Source organism: Crocuta crocuta, unplaced genomic scaffold (assembly GCF_008692635.1).
Source record: "Crocuta crocuta isolate KB4526 unplaced genomic scaffold, BGI_CrCroc_1.0 scaffold188, whole genome shotgun sequence".
NCBI lineage: Eukaryota > Metazoa > Chordata > Mammalia > Carnivora > Hyaenidae > Crocuta > Crocuta crocuta.
The window spans coordinates 775,609-791,898 of record NW_027532599.1 but is presented as its reverse complement, the minus strand read 5'-3'; the positions used below and the strand labels follow the sequence as shown (position 1 = coordinate 791,898).

The 16,290-nt window shown below is 39.9% G+C and overlaps 1 protein-coding gene across 1 annotated transcript in view; it reads left to right on the top strand.

The window, feature by feature from the left end:
- The window catches only part of GPC6 (glypican 6), a 1,100,804-nt gene that overhangs the window by 978,371 nt on the left and 106,143 nt on the right, over positions 1-16,290 (top strand). The window lies entirely within an intron of this gene.

Sequence of the window (16,290 nt, the reverse complement as noted above, 5' to 3'; positions counted from 1 at the left end):
ATTCTAAATTTTTAAATTTAAAAATACAATATCATCTTAAATGGCTGCCTTTTAAATGCAGGAGGTCTAGGAAATGGTGCAATCAGAACTATTTCTCTTGTCTACATTTAGCTCTCTATATTAAGGGTATTTCTCCATATGAAAGTCCGAACTTTTTGTATTTATCAGAAGTTTGTTATACTTATTTTTAAATGAATAAAAAAACTGTCCATTTAGAAATCTATCTTTTTTAAATGTTTATTTATTTTTGAGAGAGAGAGCACAAGCAAGAAGGGCAGAGAAAGGTGGGAGTCAAAGGATCTGAAAAGGGATCTGCACTGACAGTAGAGACCCCAATGTGGGGCTCAAACTGACGAACCAATCATGACCTGAGCTGAAATCAAAGTCCAATGCTTAACAGACTGAGCCACCCGGTGCTCCAGAAATCTATATTAAGGCGATAATCAGAAATAGGAACAGATCAAAGATAGGAACTCTATTTTATAGCAATGCAAAATCTGGTAGGAACGCATAAAGCCAACTATGGTAGAAAGGCTACAGAAATTTAGAATGCGTTGAAGACATAAAATATGGTGCAGTCCCTAAAAGGGATATTTTGTTGGATATAGTGGGGATATCTCACTCTGTGCTATTGAATTCAAAGTAAAAGGGGAAAATTGCATTTAGCCTGACCCCAATACTATCATATTAGAAATAACACCAGGAAGGAAGTACCACAAAATATTGCCTCTCGTGATCTCTATCTTGGTATATCATAGAGGATTTTTATTCTCTTCTTTTTTCCAAATGTTATATAACAAACATACATAAATAGACACTCAGTGGAGATGGCCAATGTGCGCTTGAAGATTCACTCCCTGGCTAGGAGAGACTTGAGCTCCAGGGTAGATTTATGATAAACAGGGAGTGAATGTTGCCTAAAAACTTTTCTTCCAATTCAGCTAATATGTTCTTCAGCATAAAAATTAATCTTTTAAGAAAGTAGTTATATCTTTCTGAAAACAGAATAAATGAAGCTACCTTTAATTTTATGGCTGATCTCAGATATTCCTCCCTAGTCATACACATATTCTAAGGAAAAACCACTGCAATCTTATATTCAACAAGGTTACCTTTTAGTGATAAGTTCTAGTAGAGCCTAAACCCCCAGCACTAACAATGGAAGACCCATGAAGAAGTAGTGTGTACCCACAACCTGAATATGAGAGCGGCTGCCCAAAGTTCCCAGAGTACTTGTTTGTTTGATGCAGGCTCATGAAGAAGCAGAAGTGCAGGCAGTGATTCGCCTGCCTCACCCTCGTTAACTGCACACATACACGTTCTGACCCACCTACCTGGGACCCAAGCGGGTCTCCCTGACCAGAGTGACAAGTTCAAGCAATTCCTTGTTGTTCATTCTGACCTACTCTGACCAGCACCTACCCTGGCCACCCCCACAAGCCATGAGTCTTTGGGCCAGCTATTTCACCTCTAGGGTCTTAGCCTCCATAACCATTAAAGGAGATAATGGTAGGGGCGCCTGGGTGGCTTAGTCGGTTAAGCATCCGACTTTCGCTTGGGTCATGATCTCGCGGTTCGTGGGTTCGAGCCCCGCGTCGGGCTCTGTGCTGACTGCCAGCTCAGAGCCTGGAGCCTGTTTCAGTCTGTGACTCCCTCTCTCTCTGACCCTCCCCTGCTCATGCTGTCTCTATCTCTCTCCTAGAAATAAATAAAACATTAAAAAAAATTTTTTTTAAATAAAAAAAAATAAAAAAAAAAAGGAGATAATGGTATTTCCACCAGCATGGTGTCACAGTAAAAGTGAAATGAATCTCTGTGCCCTAAAGCTCTTAGAGCAGTACTAGGCCCAGGCTCAATGAAAATGCAGTCTAGTACCCACTCCTTCTCTATTGTGGGATTATGGGCTTTCCTCTCTCTCTCTCTCTCTCTCTCTCTCTCTCTCTCTCCACCCCATTATCCCTTCTTTCCTCCCTCCCTCCTAGGTTAGAAAGTGATCTTTATCTTCACCATGGAGCATATTTTGAAGGTAGCTTGAAACAAGATGTAGAGGGGGCACCTGGGTGGCTTATTCGGTTATGTGTCCAACTTCAGCTCAGGTCATGGTCTCATGGTTTGTAAGTTTGAGCCCCGCGTCGGGCTCTGTGCTGAAGGTTAGAGCCTGGAGCCCGCTTCAGATTCTGTGTCTCCCACTCTCTCTGCCCCACCCCTGCTCACACTGTCTCTGTCTCTCTCAAATATTTAAAAACAAAAAAAGAAACAAGATGTAGAGACAGAAGAAATGATAAAGTCATCTTGCCATTTCACAAGGTGAATCAGACATGAGAAGAGATGAAGTTACCACCTGCCAAAATGAGAGTTTTTATTTTTTTTCTTATCTTAAACAATGCAGCTTTTTACTTTGGGTCTGGTGACCCTGGTACAGGGCAGACTGCCCTGTATTTTCATTTTCCTTTTGGTTCGCATGGCAACAAAATAATAAAATATTTTTTTTAATAATACCAGTACACACATGGGGAGGAGAGGAGGGCTCCCGTTGCTCTGTGGATCGCTCACTAATCACTCTGTTCGGACGCAGCAGGGAATTCTGACAACACACCTGACTTTTCATTTATTTATTTTTTATTGGTTCTGGGACAAGTTCGTGATTCATTCCATGTAGGTTGCAAGCCCTTGTGCTACAGGAACAAATGGTCTCTGGGGTTATTTGCTTTATTAACTTTTAGGCCAAAGGAGGGAGAAATAGGAGAATTGCTTTAACTGCAATATACTGGCAAAAGGTTTAGACTTTTTTGGTTTACTGACACCTGAAATGCTTCGGCTGGTTCTGTTTCTTAATGGCAGGTTGGCTGACTGTACAGAAGGAATAAGTATGATGCAGTAGAAAGAGCTTGTTGGAAGACAGAGCTGGCTGATGGTCAAAGGCTGCCAGGGTGCCCTGCCGAATCACTAGATCCCTCATGTCCCTGGGACTTGGTGACCTTCTCTGTAAAATAAAGGGATCGTGTCATACACTGTCCTCTTTCAGTAAGGGTTTATGACTTCACAATGATGATGGAATCAAACCTTCAATATTCATTTGGTTGGTAAATGAAAGGACTCTCCTATCCACAAAGATCCATTAAGCATAATATAATAATAAGCATTTATTGTGCTATGTGCCTAGTTACATCTAATCCCCACAGGGACATAGGAAGAGCCCCCATGACAACAGAGGACACCAGGATCACAATGGTTAAGTAATTTGCCCAGGGTCACAGAGCCTATGCCTTGAAGTGAATGCTTTTATACATTTGTCAAGGACAATTCAGGATCATGGTGCCCACATTGAAAGAACTGGGGCCCTAAGGGAAGCTTAAAGAAAAGCTTAACTGCAGCAAAAAAAGGAAGGAGAAAATTTTTAGGGCAAAAATGCTCTGTCTTTTATCATTTATGCTTTCTCTTTCAATATTCTCTTTAAAAGTGGTGAAAGCGTTTGTAATTTTAAGTAACAAAATAGTAAGTAAGCACATTAAATGCTATTTGAGCAATTCCAATGCTTGGTATAATGGATAGAGGCAGAGAGAACAAAGATTTTGGTCCAAGGGATGCTGTTTGCACTGAATGATTTGCTTTTCTTCTTTGGGTTCTTGTTTCTTAAATCATAAAACCAACTGGTTGGTCCAAATCAATCCACTAGATACCAGAACCCTCTGGAGGCACCGAGAACATCAAGATAAGTATAATTCTTCTGTGAAAAAGATACTTAAGAATTCTTTACCCTTTAATCTTATGATTCATCATCAAGGCAAAGGTTGTTGGGTTGATGTGAATCATTTGAACGTTCCTAGCTACAAATGACATAAAAATTATTCATATGAAGAATCAGCAATAAAAATTTAAATAAAGGATTATGGTTGGTAGTATATACTTTGATGTCCATCAAGTTATGATTTACAAAGCCCACTCTTTCTGGCTTGTGATGTAACTAAACGTCTCAAAGATATAATATAGCGTTGAGATGATGCTTGCATGAATATATTACATTTTATGAAATGCAATGCATCATTCTACTAACAAGAAACCAACATCTGAAAATGAGTCCTGGAAATTCCAATTCCTGGACTGTGCTGGGAGTACTCGGGAATTATTTCTCCCACAATTTGCATTTTCTTTTACAGTGTAGAAGCAAAATAAACCTCTTTGTTTGCACTGGTTTCCGAATTAAATTAGTTTGTATATTTGTTCTCTCCTCCTCTTCCTGGATTTGGTTTCAAAGTAAACAGTTATCTTCATTAAATTCTCTTTTATTTGGCTTAAGTTCTTTAGTTACTGTAATTATTCTGGGTGACTGTCCCTGCTCTATTTTTGCATCAAATATCTGTGCACTATTTTAAACTGCATTTAATTGGTTCATTTCCATTTTCTATTATTTACCTCACTTTGTGGTACTGATTTCTGTAGCTAGATCTGACTCCTGTCGTGGTCTTCTTTTCTTTTGTTGTTGTTGATGACGATGTGTTGTTTAATGGGCCTAAACACCACACAGGCTTGGCATAATAAGAAAAAAATATATCATTAATTTGGTATTTAGTAAATGTGGACAAATAACAAGGAGGAAACAAATATGACATTTATCACAGAGATTGTTTTGAAAGTTAATGGCAAACATGGGCTCTTGAGAAACAACAGGAATTACTTTGTTTGGTAAAGCCAAATATGTCAACAACATTTTTTTTTTTTGGATTAACCTAGAAATGACCTCTGACAGAAAGAAAACCAGCCATACTTTTCAATTTCAAGCTAAAAGATCTAAAAAGTTATTTCTACCTAATAAAAAAGTACAATAAGATTCTGAATTCCCACAGAAACTCTTCATCTACCTTATAACACATCAAAAGCCAGCAAGGGGCTATTTATCCTCCAGGCCAGTGCTAATAAAGTTTTGCAGGCATTTGTGATGGTGCACATGGCTGGGGAAGAGACAGACAGAGTTTTAAGGCAAAGAGGAGGGGAGCAAATTAGCTTTTAAGTTTCTAGAAGAAAATAAAGGGAACTTTTTTAAATGGGTCCAATAATTGATTTAACAAATGTTGATTTCACAACTCCAAGTCCCAATCTTATTCTAGGGTTTGGGACTACAGACAGCAGAGATGACTTCTGCGTCTTCTTGAGGATTACAAAATAGTGGGGGAAAGAGGAACAATAGCAAATATACACATAATAATACAGCAAGTGTGAAGCACTATCAAGAATATAGCGATGAAGGGGCGCCTGGGGGGCTCAGTTGGTTAAGCGTCCGACTTCGGCTCAGGTCATGATCCCATGGTTGGTGGGTTCGAGCCCTGCATCAGGCCCTGTGCTGACAGCATGGGGCCTGCTGGGATTCTCTGTCACCCTCTCTCTCCACCCGTCCCCTGCTCATGTTCTCTCTTTCTCTCTCTCTCTTTCTCTCTCAAAAATAAACAACGATCAGATATGAGTGCCTGGTAGTTTGTACGGTAATTAGAGAAGGTTTTTCTAAGACGTAACATGGGGCAGAGACCAGTAGAAAATAAGGGAGATGTAGAAATTTGGGGGAGAGTATTCAAGGAGGAAGTAAGTACCTGGCCAATGTTCATAGAATAGCAAGGAAGATAGTGAAGAAATACTAGAGTGGAAGTACATTAGGTCGTAGAAGTGGACTTGGAAAGGAGAAAGCCTGCGTAATATGACACAAGACCAAGGATGAACAAATGAGTGGTAAATTTGACTATAAAAACTTTAAAATGCCTGCAAAGCAAAAACTACCAGGAACTAAGTCAAAAGATAAATGGCAACTAGTGAGAGACAGTGGTAATTCATGTCACCAAAGGGCTGATGTCTTTAATGTATTTTTTTTAACAAAAAATAATTCCTTATATCAGTATGAAAAAGTTAGTAATCCAACAGAAAAGTATACAAAGAATATGAAGAGTAAAAAGCAATATTAAACATATTAAAGGATGTTCAACCTTATAATGAGGGAAATTCAAGTCAAAACCACACTGAGATGCCAGTTTCTCACTATCCGATGGGCGAAGAGCCAACCGTTTGATCTTAACAACATCTAAAAGTTTGAGACCTAGAAAACCAGACACTGTCATGTACTGCTTTTGGGACTGTAAACAGGTGCAGCCTTTACAGAGAGAACTTTGGCACTATCAAATTTTTAAATACGAAAATATATTTGACCTAGCAGTTGAACTCCTGAGACTGTATCCAGCACAGTTATTTGCACGTGTGTTGAATGAATCATGTGCAAGGATACTCCCTGTGACATTATTTGTAACAGCAGGAAGCCACGGGACATGTTCAGTAGTGAGAAGTGAATCTGAAATGAGGAATGGAGTCTGCTCACCAATCTCTTTTCGGACTGGAACCTTTGGAAGTTCTTCAGCAGATAAAATGAGAACAGGGCAACATGCAGAATAACTAGCCGGCCATCGATTTCAGGAGGGATTGCATGTGTGGGGGACATTGGTGACAACGTCACTGTCATTTTCAGAGTTCTGGTGGAAGTCTGAGCGGGGAATCCTATGCAGGGGAGGCAGGGGTGTCACGGGCCGTAGTTGACAAGGCTGTATGGTGGGCAGGGACCAGCGAATGCAGGGCTTTCTCAGGCCAGGCTAAGAAGTCCCGACTTTCTACTGAAGGCCACGGCAACCTTTAGACAAAGCAGTGACCTCATCTGATTTGCATTTTAAAGACAAATCTGCTAGCCACGTCAGAGGAGAGATAACAGAGCGGCAGAGGCAGAAGTGGGGATCATGATTAATGTAGAAAGTCAGAAGTGTAGTCCAGAGAGGGGGAAATACTCTCTGTTCGAGATTCTTATGAATCAGAATTGCAAAAGTGAAAATATCTTTACTATAGAATTGCCTTAAAAGTAAAAAAACAAAAATTAAAAGAAAACAAGAAAAGCCCCTCTAAGANCCCACGAACCATGTGATCATGACCTGAGCCAAAGTCGGACGCTTAGCTGACTGAGCCACCCAGGCTCCCCATGGCTCTTCTGACCAAGAAAAGCATGGGGACCCTTTTCTGGGTATTCAGGTCAGATCTACCTACTTCTGGGTCCCCATCTCCACTAACTCTGCTCTTTCTAGGCCTCACCAGAAACATTCCTGGCCAAGATCTCATGAGCATTTTAATTAATCTATTTGGTGAAAGCAAAGGACGAGTATACTCAATGTACCTGCTTCCAGCAGCCAAAGAAAGCAGAGCCTTCTAATTACATCCAAACCATGGGCACAAATGATCATATATATATGTATATATATGTATGTATATATATATACCGAAGCCGGTTTTTTGTTTACTTTTAACAAGTAACTAGATGTGGGGATGCTTGGATGGCTCAGTCGGTTGAACATCCAACTCTTGGTTTCAGCTCAGGTCATGATCTCACATTTCATGAGTTCGAGCCCCACATCGGGCTCTAAGCCGACAGTGTAGAACCTGCTTGGATTTCTCTCTCCCTCTCTGTCTGCCCCTCCCCTGCTTGTGCTGTCTTTGTTTCTCTCAAAATAAATAAACAAACTTAAAAAAAATTTTTTTTAAATGAATAACTAGATGCCAATGAATGAATTTACCAGGGTACTTTAAATATTTCTTGATTTTCTCTTATTATTATTTTTTTAATTCTTTCGTCTGCTTCTCAGTGGGGAAAATATCTTGGTTAAACTACAACATTGGCGCTCTGATGGAAGAGGGAGAATATTACTTGTAAAAAAAACTGGTCACTGTGGAATTCCGATGAAACATAAATTGTGCTTACAGATTTCAGTTTTTCAAAAAGTAGATTATTAAGAAATATTTAAAAGATTTCATGAGAACTTTGAAAGGAAGTTTTTATCTTAATTCAGATTTCCCTCCAAGGGAGAAGAAGACATTGTTTTAATGTGCACGTGTTTCATCTTTGTCATTTCAGAAAAGTCCTAAACACTGTGAATGTGACCAGCGTGCATTGCTTGCTCTATCCTCCCTCCCAGCCCCAAATTCTTAGTGACACAGTGACACTCCTTCATAAGTCACAAATACGTATTAGGTCAAGTTGAGCTTCTTTCGATTGGATGTTTTCTTTTGTCGTAGCTTTTTTGAAATCTGATTGACTCACTGTGTGAGCCTAAGGTATAGGATGTGTTGCTTTGATAATACATACCGAAGACGAAATGGTTATCCCTAAAAGGCCACTTATATCACCTCATTTGGTTACCCTTTCTGGGTGTGTGATCATTTTAAGATCTACTCTTTTAGCAACATTCTAGTGTCCAATACAGTACTGTTAGGTACTGTGGCCACGTTGTATGTTAGATCTCCAGGTCTTAGCACCTTTTAACTGGATGTTTGTATCTTTTGACCACCCTGACCTATTTTCCCCCAATACCCTCAACTGAATTTTCTTTTTTTTTTAATTTTTAAATGCTTTATCTATTTCTGACAGAGGGGGGAGGAGCAGAGAGAGAGGAAGACACAGAATCTGAAACAGGATCCAGGCTCTGAGCTTTCAGCACAGAGCCCGATGCAGGGCTCAACCCCACAAATGGCCCCCACGAATGGCGAGATTATGAACTGAGCTGAAGTCAGACACCCAACCGACTGAGCCACCCTGGCACCTCTCAAATGAATTTTTAAGATCATTCCTGCTCTGATATTTAGGAAAAGCCCGATAACACCTCATTTAAAAATAAAAGCTTTCTCTTCCTGTCTCCCCTAAAACGTGTTGAAAATCATTCCCTCTAGGTTAAAATCCGTAGCATTCAGCCAGATCCTTTTGGATGTTACATCTCCTTTCCTCAAGAAATAAATTAAAAATATATATCTGATCATATGAAATCCTACTTAATATTTATGTTCTAGAGGAGCATAAGCATTCAACAGTCCCTGTGGCAAGATAGGTTTTAATCCAGTGCCATCCAGAGATCAGAGATAATGTCTAGTTCCTGTGTGAGAGCCCTTGCTTTTCATAAAATCAAATACTTAGAAAAAAAATCAGAGTATTTACCTTTTTCCAAGCCTGCTGACTATGTGTGTCACACTCACATCCCAGGGGAAAAGTGTCTCCTAATGTCAGGCTGGCTGGGGTGCATTTGGTGGACCTTAGTGCTCTGCAGTCTTGGAGCAAGGGTTTTTTTTTTTTTTTTGTATGTTCCCTGGAAGATAACATTTTATTTTTTCCTGATCATTCCAGTGTTTATAAACTGAAGCTATATATCATAAGTGTTAAATTTGTCAAATATTAATTGACTAGAATTCTGAATATTTAGGTCCTGTCAAACAAATATTGGGAAAATATCTGAATATTTTATAAATATTGTAATCTGGCTACCCTGGTTTGGTATTGTTACAAATTAATGGCCCCCAATTTAACAGCTTAAAATAATAATCGTGTTATTACAAACCACAGTACTGTGGATTGGGAATTCTAGTAGGAATCAGCTGGCTGATTCTCCTGCCCCACATGGTGCTGACTGGGGTCACTAGATGGTAAATCAACTGGAAGATGATTCTGGAAGGTCCTAGACTACCTCACTCATGTGTCTGGCCCCGTAGTAGTTGTCTTAGCTGCATAAGGGCTGCTGTAACAAAAATGCCACAGACTGTATGGTTTAAACAGCAAACATGTATTTCTCACAGTTCTGGAGGCTGAGAAATCTTAGGTCAAGGCACCGGGAGATTTGGTGTCTGGGCGAGCCTGCTACCCTTCATACACAATCAGCTTCTCACTGTGCCCTCACATGATGGAAGGGGGCAGGGAGCTCTCTGAGGCCTCTTTTATAAGGGCACCAATCCATTCATGAGGGCTCTGCCCTCATGCTCTAATCCCTTTCCAAAGACCCCACCTCCAAATAGCATCTCCTTGGGGATGAGGTTTCAACATATGGATCTGTGGGGACATTCTGTCTGCAACAGCAAAGGGCTGGAAATCTGGGCCCAGCTGACATTGTCACCATAACCTACCTGTCCAGCATGGTGATCTCAGAGTAGAATCTCATAAGATACAGAAACCGGAAGCTATAGTCTCTTCAGTATCCATCTAGACATTGGCAATGTCCCTTCTACTGTGTGCTGTTAGTGACAGCCATGACAGAGCCCACCCAGACTCAAGGGGATGGGACATAAACCCCACCTCTCAATAGGAAGGGCATCACAGACTCTGTAGTTATCATTAATTGGTAGAGCTTGACATCATGAGAAAATAATGCAGTCTTGCATGTCTCAGTAATGAACTCATCCATCACAAAGCAGCTATTATCAAAACATTGATTTGGCTTACAAAAGAGCTCCTGCTATACATCTTGAAGTCATCTGTGTGCCTCTTACTTTCTTACTCCTCACATCAATTGCTGTCAACACTTCCACCAAACCACTTGTACGTCGATCCTTTCTTTTCCACTTCTGCCCAGAGGTAGTGCCTTGTGTTAGCTAAGCCTTGCAGAGAGCTGATTATGTGCCAGACATTGTACTAGTATTACTACTTCATTTGAGTCCACATGCCGCTACTGTTAGGTAGACATTGTCATAGCCCCCACTTCATAGATGAGATAATCTCTCTGGCATTTAATAGATAGTCCGAGGTGGAAACACAGGCACCTGACTCCATCAGACCAGAGTCAGGTCTCCTCACCCTTAACAGGAAAAGCTGTGCTTTCTTTCTTTCTTTTTTTTTTTTTTTTACAAATAANTGGAGGGTCCTCAGGAAACTAACAATAGAACTCCCCTATGGCCCAGCAATAGCACTGCTAGGAATTTACCCCAGGGATAAGGCTGTGCTTTCTTGAGCAAAATTCCTCGGCCCAGAGGTGCGGTGTTACCTGCAGCCTGGCTCCTCACCTTCGGATGTACGCCTGGTTGAGCTGCTACGCACGCCCCCTGTGCTAACACAGAATCACCATGTCTCTGTGTGCCTCGGAACCTCATGCTGCAATGCCAGTTATTTTTTTTAATGCTTATTTATTTATTTTGAGAGGGGGGAGGAGCAGAGAGAGAATCATAAGCAGACTCCACACTCAATGCAGAGCCCGAAGTGGGGCTCAGTCTCACAACCATGGAGATCATGACCTGAGCTGAAATCAAGAGTGAGAAACTTAACTGACTGAGCCACCCAAGTGCCCCGATACCAGTTATTTTAACTCATCTGAACTCAATCTCCTTTTAGAAATGAAAGTTTTGTATACTGTTGGAGCAAGACAACAGTTCTTGGTTTAAAGGGAAACAAACTTGGATGGCACAGGAGATACGTGCAGAAGGATCAGCCGATCATTAGTCCTGCCCCGGTTTAATTGGCAATAGATAACAGCTCCAAGAACACAGTTAAAAATAATGTTCCAAATATTTCAAAATATAAAAGGCACAGAGATAATTAAGACGGCGTGGGATGGCAGCCTCTGGAGTAAGTGATGGCCATGTTGTGACTTAATTGATTGCAGAGAAACTTACCAGCTGCTGCCTCGGTGTCCCAAAAGGTGTGGGAGGAGACAGAGGCATGGCTTCCTTCAACCCCAAAGAAGAGGGAAGTTTCTTCTGACACCTGGAGAGCTTGACTAATGACCTCCTTGCCCAGCCAGTGGGAGGCAAACCAGTGAAGCAGGGATGCTCTTGGCTGCTCAGTGGGCTATGCAGACCCTCTCACCGATCTGAGGTCTGGGGCCCAGAGAGAGTGGCCCTTCACTTCCAGGCCTACACATTGTCCCAGGACTGGATAGCTGTAGCTTTCCACAGCCACTTTCTCATTCTGTAATGTATCTAAACTTGACCCCTAAATACAGGAGCTACAAGCATGACCCTTTGTAGTAAAAATGCAAAATACTCAAGAATTTTCTGAAAAGGTTTTCCTTTTGTGGCCCTGGGGAATCTGGTCATATATATTTAGAACGAAAAGGGGAACTAGGCACAGCGATGATTGTATCTTAAGAAGACATGTGTTTTTGGGGGTTTTTTTTAGTTTTATTGAGATATAATTGACATGTAATATTGTACTGGCCAAGGTGTACAACATAATGATTATATATACACATATATATGTATATATAACATAATGATTATATATACGTATATAATGTACATATACAACATAATGATTATATATATATACATATATATGTATATATATATAAATGATTGCACAATACGTCTATTTAACATCCATCATGACATCGTTACATATTTTTTTCTTGTGATGAGAACTTTTAAGATCTACTCTCTTAGCCGGGCTCCTGGGTGGCTCAGTCGGTTGAGCATCTGACTTCAGCTCAGGTCATGATCTCACCACTCATGATTTCGAGCCCTAGGTGCCTGCTGTAGATTCTTCGTGTGTGTGTGTCTCTCTGCTCCTCCCCTGCTAGCATTCTGTCTCTCTCTCTCAAAAATAAATAAACCTAAAAAAAAAGTTAAGATCTACTCTCTTACCGTCTTCCAATGTGCAAAACAATATTGTTCACTACAGTCGTCATGCCTTACATTATATCCTCAGGCCTTATTAACTGAAAGTTTGTACCCTTTTACCTCTTTCACCCATTTCTTCCACCTCCTAATCCTTGTCTTTTACAACCACCAACCAATCCATTCTCTGTATCTATGAGTTCGTTTTTTAGATTCCACATATAACTGAGATCATACAGTATTTATCCTTCTCTCTGACTTATTTCACTGAACATAATGCCCTCCAGGTCCATCCAGGTTGTCACAAATAACAGAATTTCTTTCTTTCTAATGGCTGAATAATATATATATATATATCTCTCACATCTTTTTCCACTTACCTATTGATGGATAGTTCCATTGTTTTCATGTGGTGACCATTATAAATAATACTTCAGTAAACATGGGGTGGGGATTCAGATACCTTTTCAAGTTGGTGATTTTATTTCCCAGAAGTGGGATTGCTGGAGCATATGGGAGATCTGTTTTTAATTTTTTGAGGGAACCTCCATAGTATTTTCCACAGTGACTGCACCAATTTATGTCCTCACCAACAGTGTAAAAGTGTTCCCTTTTCTTCACTTCTGTAGTTGATCAGCACAATAACCATCACTACTCTTTATTATTATTATTATTATTTAATTTTGGTAAAAAACACATAACATAATATCTACCCTCTTAAATTTTTAGGTGTAGCATACAGTATTGTTAACTATATGCACATTACTTTTGAGTCTTCAAAGGAGAATTTAATTTACTAAGTAATTTGTGTATATAATTAGTATATATATTAGTTTATATATGTAATATATGCTCGCTTATATATATAATGTATATAAATTATTGTGTATATGTGGGCATATATACGTGTGTGTATATAATTTAATTATACATATATATAATTAAAAATAGCTTAAGCCACATAATAGCTTAAGTAGTGTATTCTAATTGCTGATCTAAATTAAAAGAAAAATAAATAGACACCTACCTACATCAAAAAGTATCATCTTAAATTAGCTTTTACAAGAAAGTAAATGAATTGAAATAAAGAATGGAAATATAGGAGCAACCCATTTGAGTAGAGGTGACCATTTGCTTATGTTTACTATACAGGGTCATCAATCGTATTGCCTTTTTCCAAGGCCACAAAGGTAAATGGTCAGGAGAGGTTCACTCTGAGCATCTTTATCGTGATTAGAGTCAAAAATGAGGAGATAAGTTTGCAGACCCAGAAACCTAATGGGCAAGCACTGTGGCGGGGAAGGAGCAGGGAACAAAAAGATGGAAGTCCCCAAAAGAGAAACAGCCCTACTTTATGATAGGACCCCATAATTTCAAACTGTGACACTAAAATAAGTCCTTACCATCCCGTTGGGACACTCGCCCTTATTACCCAGAGCACAGTGGCTCTCAGACTTCCAGGAGAGCCAACAGTATCACCTACTCAGGTCAGCCCGTTTGTGTCAGATGAGTATACCTCCATAGAGCAACCAGTACTCTTTGTATTATGATTTATGCAAATACTTATGTAAAACACACAGTGAAGGGTCCCATAGTTTCAGAGTCGTTAATTTCATTTTTTAATAACTCCATAGGGCCAATTCTTTTTCCTATACAAGGATTCTCGATTCTTCTAGCAGGATATACCCATCTAAAAAAACTTGGTCATTCATCAGAAAAAGTCATCATCAAAAAAAAAAAAAACTGTTAGAAAGCTAAGGGTAAAGGGGATTTTTTTAAGAGAGAGAGAGAAAGTGCACTCGAATGGGGGAGGGGCAGAGGGAGAGAGAGACAGTCTCAAGCAGGGCTCAATCCCATGTCCCTGTGATCATGACATGAGTTGAAATCAAGAGTGAGACACTTAACAGACTGAGCCACCAGACGCCCCTAAAAGGGATTCTTTTTTAATAAACATACAAACCAGATATAAAGACATAAAAGAAGTAGATCAGCTCTCAGACAACAGCCACCTTTTAAAACCCTGAAGGGAAAAACATCGTTAATATCAAAATACTACAGCCACGCAATGTCCATCTTCTGTCCACCTGCCAGTAACTAGGGTCAGGAAGATGCGAGAAATTGCTACTTTTGTTTTAAGATCTTGTCGTGATGTACACAGATAAGTCTGCATTATTTAAAGGAAAAAATCAGAAAATTTGTTGTTAGGGGTTCTTTGTGAGTCTATTCACACTCCAGATTTTCCTAAGGATGCAATGAGACAGAGTACCAGGAATGCAGCTGGAATAGAGTGCACTTATCCCAGGGGCATTACATGAAGTGTAGAGCAGAGACTCCATTCTGGGGTCTGGCACAGAAACCAATTGATAGTGTTCCAGCTGATGTTGTCCACAAAACCCAGTCCTCTTTAGAAATGTGAGTCCGTGCTTCCCAAAGAGTACTGTATCCTTCTTACAAGAATACATCTCTCTTAAAAGATTTCTCATCTGCCTAATTCAGAGCGATTTGTAACCCTCAAAGAATTTTTATTGTTGGACTTTGGTTGAGCATGGTTGGATATGTAATAAAAATAAAATTTGGTCTCCTCACACTAACACCATAACATAACTACTATAAACAACATTTAACATTAATAATATATTATATTTAGAAAGCAGATTGTATGATATATGTATGGTATATTTCCAGTTGCGTGCTTAAAATATTTATGCACAGAGGGGGAAAAAAAAAACAAGGCATATACAAACCGTTCAGAGTGTTTTTCTGGGAAGTGGTATTATGAGTGTATTTCATTTGTTGTTGGGGTTTTTTTTCTATGTTTTGTAAGTGTTTGATAATAAACATCTATTATTTTGAAAGAAGGAAATTGTTTTAAGATGGGCTCCCAAGAGCTTTAGCGATTGAAAACCGTGAGATCCAAGGCTGGAATCTGTATGTTGAAAGTCTAGGCTGTGCTGTCTAATATAGCAGCCACTATTCTCAAGTAAATATTTAAAATTATAATTAGAGGCACCTGGGTGGCTCAGTCGGCTAAGCTCCAACTTTGGCTCAGGGCGTGATCTCAGGGTTCATGGGTTCAAGCCCCGTGCCGGGCTCTGTGCTGACAGCTCAGAGCCTGGAGCCTGCTTCAGATTCTGTGTCTCCCTTTCTCTCTGCCCCTCCCCTGCTCATGCTCTGTCTCTCTGTCTCTGTCTCTCTGTCTCTCTCTCTCAAAAATAAGTAAACATTTAAAAATATTTAACTTATATTTAAATTAATTTAAAACAAACTAATTTATTAACAATTTAATTCTCTGGTCACACTAGACACATTTTAAGTTTCAACAGCCACCTTTTCATCATCACATAACATTGCATTCAACAGTCCTGGCGCAGGCAGGTTACCAAACTGTGCCCTGAACACTGACGACAAAAGTGAGCCAGTTTTCATGTGTCCAAAGGAGTGGACATATGCCCTTCACCAGAGACCCTGAGAGATTCTTCATCACCAGTCCCTTTTATACACCTCACCAGCCCGAGGCCAGCTAAGCTCAGGGGTTTTTTTCCCAAAGCCATTCAGCCAGTTGGTGACAGATTAAGGGTGAGAACTCAGGGCTTCTAACACCGAAGACATAGCTGCCGCCAACATGTCACTATTGCCATCGTCTCCAGAAAACTAAAGCTTCCAGAACAATATTTCAGTTCAATTCAGCTCAGTTTTGTTTCAAAGACATTTTTGGGTGCTTACAATGTGATAGGCACCATAATAAACCTGAAAATACAAAACCAAGTAAGAGACGTGCCTCTATCCCCATTGGATGCCTAAGTGCTACCACAGAAGGGTATCCTAAGTGTGTGATAGCACAGATTATGGACAGGTCTGTTCTTGGGAAATCTAGAAATGCCTCACCTATCGTAGACAGATTGGAGTAAGGTC